Raw genomic sequence first — 12,459 nt, 5'->3', positions numbered from 1 at the left:
AAAAAAATTGGGTGTGGGTAGCTTCTAATTGTTTTGGAGCTTTACAACATAGTTTGAAATATGTGTTGGACCTTTCCTTATTAGTTTACATTTTTTCTTTAACCAAAAAGTTACAAAGTGATTTTTTACCTAATTCCAATATTTTAGTTTTCTTTTTCTGGTGCATGGTTTATGTCCAATTGATTTTTATCACTTCTAGCTACGATGCTTTAAGGATTTGGGCTCAAAATTATTTTTGGTGGAATTTGAGGATGATCGTGACAAACAATGTGTTCTTCGGGAGAGGCCGTGGTCTTTTGATCATAATCTTGTTCTTTTGAAGCATCTGGTGGGGGACTTGCAAGTAACGAAAATAAGACTTCATGAAGCTTCTTTCTAGGCAAAATGACATTCCCTTAAATGCTATGAATGAAGAGGTGCGGAGACTCATTGGTAATAAGATTGGCAGTGTGGAGGAAGTTGATGGGGAGGTGAAGTTGCATGTGGTGAGTATTTGAGGATTTGAGTAAAGCTTGATATCTCTCAGCCTCTTCTGCGTGGCATCATTGTGAATCTTGGTCTGTTTGGTTCAGGCTAGATTCATTTTGCTTATGAACGCTTGCCAAACTTTTGTTATGTGCGGTAAACTTGGTCATCAGTAGAAAAATTGTGAGATCAGTGGGGATCAAGATGTTCGAGATACTGATAAGCTACTTTTGGTCCATGGCTGTGTGTTGGAACTATTGTGGGAAAAGTGAAGGAAAATTCTGGTCAGAAGTGCTCGCCTCACCTGGAATTCTCTTTGGTTACTTCATCGGAGTCAGAACGACAGCCAGCTAGAGTTAAGGCTGGAAATTAGGGAACTGTTGTGAACGATTCCTCTATTAGTGCTTCGGTTATGCATGATTCGGGGGTGGCCGTTATGGAGGGTATTAATGTAGGACCTAGTCATGGGATGTTGCCCTCAGGGGTTGATATTGGGAGGGATTATGATCCCTTAATTGCAGCTCAGAAGATTCTTCCTAGTAATGTAGGAACTGATCCCCTAATTGGTGCTGAAAAGATTCTTTCTTGTAACGAAGGGGCTGCTTCGTTATTTGGTGCTACTATGGTCTTGACAGATAAGTTGACTCAAGATGATGGGCCTAAGATCATAGAGGGAGAGGGCTTTGTGGATCAAAATTCAAGGCCTAAGAGAGGCCCAGCCAGAAGTGGACTAGAATTGGTTTTCCTTTGCAATTGAATTCAAGTGATTGCACTTTGAAGCTAGATGTTAAGAGAAAGAGGAAGGCTGTTATGTAGCATGCTAATTTTTCAAAATGTGGGAGGACTATTTTGAAGGAGGGCGAGGGTGTTCTTGCAATCAGTTTTAATCCAATGGTGAAGGCTGCGATGTAGCCCCATCGAGATCAATGAAAACAATAAGTTGGAACTCTCATGGGCTTGGGAACCCATGAGGAGTTCGAGCACTTTGTGATTTGGTCATGAGGGAAGGTCCCAAAGTGCTGTTTTTACAAGAGACTATGATGACTGTTAAGCATATGGAATGTGTACATGTTAGAGTGGGGTTTGATTGTTGTTTAGCAGTAGCTTGTGAGGGAAGAAGTGGTGGTCTGGCAATGCTGTGGAAGAATGAAATCATATCAATTGAGAGCTTCTCTTCCTACCACATTGATGCTGATAGGGGGTTGGTTTGGAAACTTTCTAGTTTGTATAGGCATCCAGAAACTAAGAAAAGAGGAGAAACTTGGAGATTTCTTTGAACTTTGAAAGAAGATGGGGATATTCCATGGCTTGTTTGTGGTGATTTCAATGAAGTGCTATGTCAACAAAAGAAAATGGGTAGAAGGCCTAGATTAGAAAGATTAATGTAAGAGTTCATAGATGTGCTTGATGACTGTAATCTTATAGATTTGGGCTTTGAGGGTCCTATATTTTACTTGGTGTAATAGAAGAGATGAGCAACAAGTGATTAGTGAAAGAATTGATAGATTTGTTGCTAATATTAGTTGGAGTGAATGTTTCCCTCTCTCTCGAGTTATTCATGGTATTGTCGCTCATTCAGATCATGTGCCAATTATGTTATTGCCTACTTATGATATTAAAAAGACCAGACATAAACTTTTCAAGTTTGAGGTAACGTGGGTAGAGGCTGAAGAATGTGGTGATGTTATTTCAAGGTATTGGCAAGGGAGTTTTGAAGGCAGGTCTATGGTTGAAATAGCTGACAGATTAAGTAGTTGTAGTAGGGGGCTAGAAGCATGGAATAAGCTAAAATTTGGGCATATACAGATGAATATTAGAAGGGCTCGAGCTAATATTCAAAGATTGCAATTAGAGGAAGCTAGTAGGGTCACAAAACAGGTATTAATGCAGGCTAGAACTAGCCTGCATGCTTGGTTGAAGAGGGAGGAAATTTTGTGGAAGCAAAGAGCAAACGTTTTATGGTTTAAGGGAGGGGATAGAAATTCAAAAATTTTCCATCACAGAGCATCTCAGAGGAAGAGTAAGAATTGGATTAAAGGGTTGAAAAGTGAAGATGGGACATGGAAATATTTTCAGTCTTTGTTTAATTCTGAACAACAGAATAGCAACTTGGATTTTTTGGATGGTTTGAGTGGGAAAGTTACTGCACAGATGAATGTTGATTTGTTGAAAGAGTTTTCTCGTGATGAAATTAAGGCAGCTTTGGATCAAATGCATCATACCAAGTCACCTGGTCCAAATGGTATGGCCCCACTTTTCTTCCAACAATATTAGCACATTGTGGGGAATGATGCCACTAATGCAATATTACAAGTCCTCAGAACTGTTACCCTACCTGCCTCACTGAATGATACTTTTATTACTTTGATCCCTAAGAAAAGCAAGACTGAATTGATTTATGAATTTAGGCCTATTAGCTATGTAATGTGTTGTATAAATTAATCTCCAAAGTACTAGCAAATAGGCTTAAAAATGTGCTTAAAGTGATCATTTCTAGCTCTCAGTGTTCTTTTGTCCCTGGTCGACTTATAACAGATAATATCCTTGTGACTTATGAATTGATGCATTTTTTGAGAAATAAGAGGAATGACAAGGATGGCTTTATGTCCATTAAGTTGGATATGAGTAAAGCTTATGATCATGTGGAATGGTCCATCTATTATGGACAAAATGGGTTTTAATGCTCAATGGATTGCCTTAGTAATGATGTGTGTCAAATTTGTCTCTTTTTCAGTTTTGATTAATGGAGGGAAGAGGTGACATCACAACTATTAAAGTGTAGAAGGGCTCCTAGAATATCTCATACTTTTTGCTGATGACAGCCTTTTGTTTTGTAAGGCTACTGTGGAAGAAAATCAGAAGATTTAAGACTTGTTGAATGTTATAAGGTTGCTTCAAGCCAAAAGATTAACAAAGAAAAAACAGGAATTGTTTTTAGAAGTAATGTACACACTGCCAAAAAGGAGGAGATACTGGAGCTTTGGGGGTTGCAACATAGCCAGCCGTTTGAAAAATATCTTGGGCTTCGACATTTGGTTGGGTGGTCCAAATATAAGGTTTTTTCTGATATTAAGCATAAAGTTTGGAAAAATTTGTAGGGGTGGAAAGAAAAGATGCTCTCTATTGGTGGAAAAGAAATCTTGATTAAAGATGTTGCATCGTCCATTCCTACTTACTCTATGAGCTGTTTCAAACTACCTTCCACTTTGTGTAATGATCTTGAGCAGTTGATGGCCAAAGTTCTAGTGGGGTCAAAAGAAGGATGAACATAAAATGCATTGGATGAGTTGATCCAAGATGTGTGAGTTTAAGCAGGATGGGGACATGGGTTTTAAGGATCTTAGGGTGTTCATGATGCTCGTTTAGCTAAGCAAGGATGGAGAATTATTCAAAATACTAATTCTCTATTACATAAGGTCTTCAAAGCTAAATATTTCCCTAGAGACAAATTTCTGGATGCTGCACTAGGTTACAACCCTTCTTTTGTGTGGAAAGTTATTTGGAGTACTATACATAAACAGGGAGCTGGCTGTCGTTGGAGAATTGGTTCTGGTCAAGGTGTAAGAATTTGGAAAGATTATTGGGTACCTGGGTTGCCTAAACTATCTGATCTATAGAGTGAAAGTGGAGCTCCTACTCTTGAAGAAGATGCTACTGTGAATATGCTAATGGATGATGCTCATTAGGGGTGGGATATGGGAAAAATTACTGCTATGTTTTCACCTATTGTGGCTTCAAAGATTTTGAATATTGTTTTGAGTCATGGAAGGTCTGACTTGCTTTGTTGGGTTCAGGAAGCACATGGTGACTATTCTATTAAGAGCACCTATAAGCTATTTCGATCCTTGAACCAGAGCAGACAATGTGGTGAATCTTTGAGGGCTGCCCTGTTGAAGAGGCTATAGAAAGAAATTTGGTCTATGCAACTTCCATCTATGGTGAAAATCTTTGCTTGGAAAGCTATCAAAGGGATCCTACCTACTAAATATAACCTTACGAAGAAACAAGTGACGGTTGAGGCAGAATGTACTTTCTGTGGTGCTAAAAGGGAAGATGTCCTACATGTAACACCCCGTATTTTAGTGTATTTTTTAATTGAATGATTATTTGTTATTAATTTAAAAATTGATTCTCTTGTTTTAAATTTTTAGGTTTTAGTGAGTTTATTTTTATGATTTTTATTAATTTGTGAAAATTAAATTTGACATGTTTCCTTAATATTAATAATTGTTATGCATTTAAATTTCTCTTAATTTAAATTAGTTTGTGGGTTTTAAAATTATTGTATAGTTGGATTTCATTATTTTATTTTACTTAGTTACTGTGTTTTAATTTATTTTATTTAAAACCGTTGTGTTGAAATAATTTTTCGTTGGAATTTTGTGACCCAAGTTGTGAGTTTTAGACCTCATTATTTTCCCTTCATTTTTTTCCACTTCCTTTTTTTCTTTTTTCTTCTTTCTTTTTTTTTTCTTTTCCTTTTCCAGAATTGCTCCCTCCTGCACGCGACGCTCTCTCCCCGTGCATTTTCCTTCCTCTCCCAACCCGCCGCCATGTGCCTCCGTCCGGCGACACCGCCCAGGCCACGGCCTTCCCCACCCTCCGGCGACCACCTCCCTTCAATCTCAGCCCCTCTAGCATCGCCGTCTGCCCCCACGCGCAACACTATGCCGCGGCGTTCCTTGTGCTCGCTCCACCACCGGCCACCATTTATTCACCATTTCATCCTCGACCTCCTAGCAACCTAGTGCACCCATCCTTGGCACCGACCTGTCACCGGTGAAGCCCCATCTATCTCCATCTCCGATTTGAGTATTTTGGCCTTAAACCGCCGCCAACGCCGCCACCCACGACCAATCACTACCACCACTAGCTTCACCGACATCTCTAAGCCCTACCCTAGCAATCTCGGGTCTTGGTTTGTCACCATTCAAAAGTGGGTTTTTGAGACCCACGGCCACACCGCTTTTGGCACTGTTTTGTTGCTACGTTGCCGCTTCTAGCACCTCCGTGATCTTTCAAAAATTATATTATAGCATTGTAAGTATTTCTCTCAAAGAACTTTTGAGATTTAAATGTATTTTCGCGTTAACTCATACTTACTGTGAATTGGTTGGATGTGCCGAACTGAGTCCGAGGAGTAAGGGGGTCGGTTGGATTAGATGATGGAGTTGTTGTTGTGATTGGTTTATGCTATGAGATTTGTTGGCTGTTTCGGGTTTAAATATTGATGTTTTGTGTTTGACGTGGATTATGGTGGATATTGGGGATTTTAGTTAGTGATGATATATTTTGAAATTATGAACGTTTTAAGTTTTGAGGAATTAAAAGGTTATTTAAGAAACTTAAGCTTAAATATCGAAATCTGTGATTGATTGGAAACTTATGGAAATTATGTGATTATTTTTATAGGTGACGATTTATAGTCGACCCGATATTTTTGAGAAAATTTTTGAAAAGCTAAGTTGTCCAGGTAAGCGGGGTTCATATACTAGTTTTGCATAAAAGAAATGAAATGAGGTTGACTTTGAAAATATTCATATTTATTTTCGAAAAGAAATCTAAAAACGACCTCAGATGTTTGTTCTGCATATGCATAAATTCTATAAGAGAAATTATTTTCTGTCATGACTAGTGTAGACATGAGCTAATTTTGTGCATTCTGTTTCTGAACTATGCAAAAGGAGCGAGTATGAAAATCTAAAGTTTTTGTTATGAATAAATGATGATGTTTTGGACTCTGTTTATTTCGAACATGTGAAATGATCTGAAGCTATTCAGTATTTTGTTTTGATATGATGTGTCATCTGAAAACCTTGGCATGAAGTTCTGATTCTGTATTTGAATGTGATCTGGTTCCGATGATATTCCGTTCTGTTTCTGTTAAGGCCCGGCCACGGGTATAATGGTGGTTTATAATCCTACCACGGGGGTGAAACATGAAATATGGCCCAGCCATGGGTATAATAGTGGTTTATAACCCTACCTCGGGGGTGAAACATGGAATATGGCCTAGCCACGGGTATAATGATAGTTTATGACCCTACCACGGGGGTTAAACATGGTATTTGTCCCGATGTGATGCTAAGAGATCATATGATTATAATGTTTCAGTTTGGAAATGCCAATGGATTCTCTTTTTAGGAACAAGTTTGTTTTTCTGAAAATTTCGCTCCGATGTTTTGAAACAAATTTGTTGTTTCTGCATTCTAAAAGTAAATGTCTTGTTCTGCATACCGAACTTTATAAATGCTCATGTTTACGTGCTAGTATATGCTCTCTGCTTACTGAGTTGTTGATAACTCACCCCTTATCTCCACAATATTTTTCAGATATTATGATGGTTCAGCTGAGGATCAAGATTATGAAGCATTGTGTGAGATGATTTAAGTGTAATGGTTCAAACATAGGAAGTTTTTATGAGTATTGTCGATTTTTATTAAGAAATTTTATTGTGTTATGATGACTTGGTATTTTGGAAAATTGGTTATATTGAAGAAATTAGATTGAATCGAATTTTCTATATGATATTGGGAATTTAGAGTCTTTTTTCATATTGTTGAAAGGTGAGTTTAAGTGTTAGGAAGTAACTCTCCGACTCATGCTGGACCGGGGCGTTACAGTTGGTATCCGAGACAGGTTTGAATTCTGCATACTATAAACCTTGGAGGTTTAGATTTCTGTGGGTTCATAGGATGTAAAGATTTCAGTGTAGAAACTTGAGGAATTTAAGAATGATCACGTGGATATTTAAGTTCGAGATTCTAAAAACCTTATGATTGATTTTGATGGGATTTGAGGATTTAGATCCGGTAAGCTTATTCTGTAGGATGTAAGACATGATTTGGAAATAATCTTTATTAGATTTAAGGTTTAGAATTTTGTGGTTTAGATTCTAAAAATGTACGGGAGTTTAGAGCAATGTCGAGTTTACAATATTAGATGGTAGGAAGAACTATACGAGTTGGTTAAAGATAGGACTAAGAATGGGTAAAACCATATGTGCAATACTAGAAAAGTTTAAAGGTTTAATTTGAAATTTTTTTTTTTTTTAAATGGAATTTATTTCATTTCATTTCATTTATTTTATTTGAAATGAAATTATGTTATTTTATATATTAAGCTTATTTGTTTTATATTATTTTGTTTTATTTTATTTTGTTCGTCTAGTCCGAAGTTGAAAAGTTGGTTAAGGATTAAGTTATGGCAGGAAGATGGTACGATTGAGAATGCTATTGTTAGGTATAAATATTTAGCAGAGTAGGCTTGAACTTTTATCGACTTGGTGTGCTTTTACAATATCGAGGCTTGAAAGGAACACTCAGGTCTAGTTGATCTATTTGAAGAGTAAGATATTTGAGGTTTTCGATTTCGTGGATGCATGACACGCGGTTTTAGGATAGGAGGTTGTAAGTTCAACAAATTTTAAGGATAGATTTACGGGAATTTCACCAAAAGTTTAAGTTTTTGCAGACTTTAGGAAATGATTTGTTAGCATTTAATATTTTAGATTTTGAAAGCTTCGGGAGTTGATTGTTTTATTATTGGATATAAGTTCATCGATCGTACAGATTTCAGAAAATGATTCTTATATAATTTAAAGTTTTAGAATTACAGATTTGCAAGAATGATTTGTAATAAGATTTAAGTTTTTAATTTCGCAGGCTTGGTGTGCTAGCTTGATTTATTTTGGAGACTGGTTAGTATGTGACCATTATTATGGGGTTGATCGAAGTTGAGTTATTGAAATAGGAATTTTCAAGGGGATTATTTCTTTGAGGATTGAAGGTATTGGTCCAGTTTGGATAATAATTGTTATTAGTTCGAGGTTTTAGTGGCAAGTGTTGGGATTTGATCCATACCAAATTTAAGGATGATAGTAGGTGTAGATTCAAAAAGGCATTCTTAGTATTTTTTGAGAAAAAAAAAATTGTAATAATTCATGGTTTTGGGAGATCAAGCATTTTTCTACCAAAATGTGATAAGAGTTTTCTGGTCAATAGGTATGGAGCTACCTTGTACTCGATGGTGTTGTTTCTACGAGGACATAAATTTTATGCATGTAGCAAATTATCAAAGTGCACAGCAGGAGCGTGATATTTTGGTTGTATTTAGGAGTCCAAATTTTGTGTTGATTTTGAGAAATTAGTCGTGACTTGAATTTTTTTAAGATGATACTTGTAGTTGGAGACTAATCACACAGTTGTACCAATTATGTTATTGATGATTAACTTTGGAAGTAACCATTAGGTTACCAAAGGTAGAATATAATGAAGATTTGGAAGTTATACCGTAGGAGTCAATTGAGGTTACTATAGATTATCGAATAGAGCTATTAATCATTGGGATTCATTGGATGTTGTATTAAGGCTCTTGTGGAAAATGAGATTTTGGATATCATAGCCACCTTAGGAATATTGGACATGTTGTGCCACTGGGATACTAATACGAGTATGATGGAATTGTCTATGGAAGGTTTAGCGTGTCTTAGGTTGTATCTTCTATCCTGCTTTAGCATCATGTTTAACCTTACAAATTTCGAGGACGAATTTTTTTTTTAGGGGGGAAGGATGTAACACCCCGTATTTTAGTGTATTTTTTAATTGAATGATTATTTGTTATTAATTTAAAAATTGATTCTCTTATTTTAAATTTTTAGATTTTAGTGGGTTTATTTTTATGATTTTTATTAATTTGTGAAAATTAAATTTGACATGTTTCCTTAATATTAATAATTGTTATACATTTAAATTTCTCTTAATTTAAATTAGTTTGTGGGTTTTAAAATTATTGTATTGTTGGATTTAATTATTTTATTTTACTTAGTCACTGTGTTTAAATTTATTTTATTTAAAACTATTGTGTTGAAATAATTTTTCGTTGGAATTTTGTGACCCAAGTTGTGAGTTTTAGACCTCATTTATTTTCCCTTCATTTTTTTTTCCACTTCCTTTTTCTCTTTTTTTTTCTTTCTTTTTTTTTCTTTTCCTTTTCCGGAACTGCTCCCTCCCGTGCGCGACGCCCTCTCCCCGTGCATTTTCCTTCCTCTCCCAGCCCGCCGCCATGCGCCTCCGTCCAGCTACACCGCCCAGCCCACGGCTTTCCCCACCCTCCGGTGACCACCTCCCTTCAATCTCATCGCCTCTAGTGTCGTCGTGTTCCTTGTGCACGCGCGCCGCCGTCACGCCACCACCGGCCACCATTTCTTCACCACTTCATCCTCGACCTCCTAGCAACCTAGTGCACCCATCCTTGGCTCCGATTTGTCACTAGTGAAGCCCCATCTATCTCCATCTCTGATTTGAGCATTTTGGCCTTAAACCGCCGCCCACGCCGCCACCCACGACCAATCACCACCACCACTAGCTTCACCGACATCCCTAAGCCCTACCCTAGCAATCTCGGGTCTTGGTTTGTCACCATTCAAAAGTGGGTTTTTGAGACCCACGGCCACAGTGCTTTTGGCACTGTTTTGTTGCTACGTTGCCGCTTTTAGCACCTCCGTGATTTTTCAAAAATTATATTATAGCATTGTAAGTATTTTCCTTAAAGAACTTTTGAGATTTAAATGTATTTTCGCGTTAACTCATATTTAATGTGAATTGGTCGGTTGTGCTAGACTGAGTCCGAGGAGTAAGGGGGTTGGTTGGATTGGATGATGGAGTTGTTGGTGTGATTGGTTTATGCTATGAGATTTGTTGGCTGTTTCGGGTTTAAATATTGATGTTTTGTGTTTGATGTGGATTATGGTGGATATTGGATTTTAGGAAGTGATGATATATTTTGGGATTATGAACGTTTTAAGTTTTGAGGAATTAAAATAGGTTATTTAAGAAGCCTAGGCTTAAATATCGAAATCCGTGATTGATTGGAAACTTATGAAAATTATGTGATTATTTTTATAGGTGACGATTTATAGTCGACTCAACATTTTTTAAGAAATTTCTGAAAGGCTAAGTTGCCCAGGTAAGTGGGATTCATATACTAGTTTTGCATAAATGAAATGAAATGAGGTTGACTTTGAAAATATTCATATTTATTTTTGAAAAGAAATCTAAAAACGACCTCAGATGTTTGTTCTGCATATGCATAAATTCTATAAGAGAAATTATTTTCTGTCATGACTGGTGTAGACATGAGCTAATTTTGCGCATTCTATTTCTAAACTATGCAAAAAAAGCGAATATGAAAATCTAAAGTTTTTGTTATGAATAAATGAAGATGTTTTGGACTCTGTTTATTTCGAACATGTGAAATGATCTGAAACTATTCAGTATTTTGTTTTGATATGTTGTGTCATCTGAAAATCTTGGCATGAAGTTCTGATTTTGTATTTGAATGTGATCTGGTTCCGATGATATTCCGTTCTGTTTCTGTTAAGGCCCAGCTACAGGTATAATGGTAGTTTATAACCCTACCACGGGGTTGAAACATGGAATATGGCCCAGCCACGGGTATAATGGTGGTTTATAACCCTACCACGGGGGTGAAACATGAAATATGGCCCAGCCACGGGTATAATGGTCGTTTATAACCATACCACGGGGGTTAAACATGGTATTTGTCCCAATGTGATGCTAAGAGATGATATGATTATAATGTTTCAGTTTGGAAATGCCATTAGATTTTCTTTTTAGGAACAAGTTTGTTTTTCTGAAAATTTCGCTCTGATGTTTTGTAACAAATTTGTTGTTTCTGCATTCTAAAAGTAAATGTCTTGTTCTGCATACCGAACTTTATAAATGCTCATGTTTACATGCTAGTATATGCTCTCTGCTTACTGAATTGTTGATAACTCACCCCTTATCTCCACAATATTTTTCAGATATTATGTTGGTTCAGCTGAGGATCAAGATTATGAGGCATTGGGTGAGATGATTTAAGTGTAGTGGTTCAAGCATAGGAAGTTTTTATGAGTATTGTCTATTTTTATTAAGAAATTTTATTGTGTTATGATGACTTGGTATTTTGGAAAATTGGTTATATTGAGTAAATTAGATTGAATCGAATTTTCTATATGATATTGGGAATTTGGAGTCTTTTTTTATATTGTTGAAATGTGAGTTTAAATGTTAGGAAGTAACTCTCTGACTCGTGCTGGACCGGGGCGTTACACTACATGCTCTTTGTTACTGTCCATCTATCAAAGAAGTTTGGCTTAATCATTTTCCTACGATGATGCAGATCAATAATAATGAGTTGTTTCTTGATGTTGTGCTAAGGTTTCTTCAGGACAGATCTAAAGAAATGCTTAAGTTGTTTTTCCTAATTTGCTGTAGTTGTTGGTATAGAAGAAAATATGAAGATCTTTGAGGAGAAGTGTGTGAGTGCAGAGGTTGCAATGAGAAATGCATTGACTATGAAGGGGTCTTTCAAAGAATTGAAAAGTAAACCTTTACCTACTGTGAGGAAGTACTGCAGATGGAAATTCCCCCACCAGGTACTTTCAAACTTAATGTAGATGGAGCTTTTATCTTGAAATGGCTCGATTGCTCGATTTGGAGCAATTTTAAGGGATTCCAAGGGGGCTGTTATGATGTCTGCAGCAAAGAAGGAACAAGCTATTTTGAGTGCAGTGGAGATTGAGGGGTTGGCTATTCTGCAGGGCCTTCAACTTAGTATCCACCTTAGAATTCATCATCTTGTGATTGAAAGTGATTCCTTGTTGGTAGTTAATGAATTTACTAAACAAGGAAATTCAAAGACAGCAATTGGAAATATTATCAAGGAAGCAAAGGAACTGATGAGTCATTTCAATTCTTGTGTAGTTCAATATGCCAACAGAAGCTGCAATGAAGCAGCACACTCACTTGCCAAGTTTGGTTTAAGTGTTATGGACATTAGTTTATGGTGGGTTTCATACCCAAATGTAATTACTAATATCCTTTGGATTGACTCTCTTGTATAAGTTTGTTTTTGATGAATGAAGTTGTTTTCCTATAAAAAAAAAAAAAAAATCAAAGTATTTACGTGAAGAATTGTCTGTAACATAAT

Source organism: Juglans microcarpa x Juglans regia, chromosome 1D (assembly GCF_004785595.1).
Source record: "Juglans microcarpa x Juglans regia isolate MS1-56 chromosome 1D, Jm3101_v1.0, whole genome shotgun sequence".
NCBI lineage: Eukaryota > Viridiplantae > Streptophyta > Magnoliopsida > Fagales > Juglandaceae > Juglans > Juglans microcarpa x Juglans regia.
Note: the sequence above shows the minus strand (reverse complement) of the source record.